This window comes from Myotis davidii, unplaced genomic scaffold (genome assembly GCF_000327345.1).
Source record: "Myotis davidii unplaced genomic scaffold, ASM32734v1 scaffold1098, whole genome shotgun sequence".
Classification (NCBI taxonomy): domain Eukaryota; kingdom Metazoa; phylum Chordata; class Mammalia; order Chiroptera; family Vespertilionidae; genus Myotis; species Myotis davidii.
In genome coordinates, this window is record NW_006288959.1 from 48,119 (window position 1) to 50,381 (window position 2,263).

Here is a 2,263-nt window from a genome sequence, read left to right on the forward strand (position 1 = left end):
AACCAGCCTCTACTTGTCCCTGTATTAGTTCATGAATATGATTTAATTTCTCCTTGGTTAATGGCCACTGATCCACCCATATAGGTCTATCATCTTTCCATTGTATAGGCTCAGCATGGGGGTGAGGAGATTGAGCAGTGACCACTCCTCAAAAGGCTGATATCCTAATCCTTGTCTTCCTGTGTTTCCTTTGGCCTGAACGGGTTTTTTAATCTCCTGATTATCATTTCCTAAACCTTGACCAGCTTGATATCCCATCTGAGTTATTAACTGTTGTCCTTTTGCCGGTAATAATACAATCTTGTAAACCTTCTAAAACATCTCGGCCCTATAAGTTAACTGCAATTTCAGAGACTACATAGGGCTGAAACCATCCTGTTTGTCCTTCCTCATCTTGCCATTTTTAACACTGCAGCACTGCATTGAGTGTTATCAGGAATTCTAACTCCTGTGATAGAGCCTATAGCTTCTACCATGGACCAACTTGGAGGCCAGAATTCTTGACTGATAATACTAACATCTGCTCTAGTGTCTACTAAACCTTTAAACAGTTTTCCCTCTATTCTTAGGTTGATCATAGAATGGGTCTTGCTAATTTCCTGTATCCAGTATATATCTGAGCTTCCAAATCCTTGTGTTCCTCTCTTCCTATTTATAACTTCACCTTGCTGAAAATAAAGTAATAGCAACTGAGTGATTCTTTGTCCTGGAGTAATTAGTATAATATGTTTGGATTCTAATATTACCTTGATTTCTCCCTCATAGTCTGAATCTATGACTCCAGGAAAAACAGTCAGTCCTCTTAGAGTATTTTCACTTCTCCCTAAAACTAAACCTGACTCCTAGGACTCTGACATTTCCAAATTCCTGTAGGAACAACTTGTCTAGCAATATAGAGGATCAGGGTGATTGTTATTGTGCTATTAAGATCAAAGCCAGCATTTCTTTCTGGAGTGACTTGAAGGAAGGAATCTACTGTGGTCCTGGCAGGTGGAACTTCCCCTTATTTAACAACAGGGCTCGCGGGAGCCCCTCCAGCCATTTCTCTGCGGCTGGCCATTTCCTGTCTTGATTTAATGGCTGGCCATTTCTATGAAATTTAGATCTACATTGATTGGCCCAATGACTCCCCTTCTTACATCTGGGACATAGACCTGCATTACCTGAGTTGGGAGGAGGAATGTTTATGCCTTCTCCCTGAGTGTCACCTTTTGGTTGCTTACATTCCTTTTTAAAGTGTCCTTGTTTTCCACAATTGAAACATAATTTGTTTCTTGTTGTAATTGTGGCAGCTAGTAAGCTTGCCTGAAAAATGCCTGACCCTACATTCTGACATGCTCAAATCATTTCTGTAATGGTACTATTTTTTCTTAGAGGCATTAAACATTTCTTACAATCAGCATTTGCATTTTCATAAGCTAATTGCTGAGTCAAAATGTCTCCTGCCGTCTCATGTTGAATCTGCCTTCTCATTGCTCAAGTGAGGCGAGCTACAAAATCAGAGAATGACTCAGTGGGCCCCTGCATGCACTTACTAAAGGCTCGTTCAGGTTCCCCTTTTGCTGGTAAAGTGCACCAGGCTTTACGTCCACAAAGTCTAATTTGTTCATACGCCTGCTGGACGTATTGGAGCTGATTATGAACGTCACTAAATTGTCCCTGTCCTGCAAGCATCTCAAAAGTTATGGGAACATTCTGCCTGAGATTTGAAGAAGCTCGCTCTTAACATTTCTCTAAAAATTCTCCTTTCCAGAGCAAATAATCTCCTTCATCCAGAGTTGCACGTGCTAGAGAATACCAATCATAAGGAGCTAGGAATGCTTCAAAAATGTTAGTCATAATTTCTCCAGTAAATGGAGCATTTGCACCATTCTGTATTATGCTATCACACAAGGCCTTTATCATTTTAAAGTCAAACATTTCATGTTGTCTTATTATTTGATTTGGGAATTATGGATTAGCTACCTGTCTAATAGGAAAAGCAAGTCTATCTTCTACTGTCATGTCCTTTAATCTTTTTCTGATGGCTTTTTGCATAGATGATTCTGTTAGTGGCGATTTAAATGTTTCAGAATCAGGACATGAAGGCCACTCCTCCAATTTATCTTTCTGCTTCTTTTTAGGAGCAGAGGGTGCAAGGGGAGGAGGTCTTTTCTTCTTTAAAAGGCTCTAGCAAATGCAATATCGTTTTCCACAAAAAGAAACAATTTGGAGGCAAATTTTTCCCCTGCTGCTGAGCTTCCTTCAAGTTCTGACCTATCCA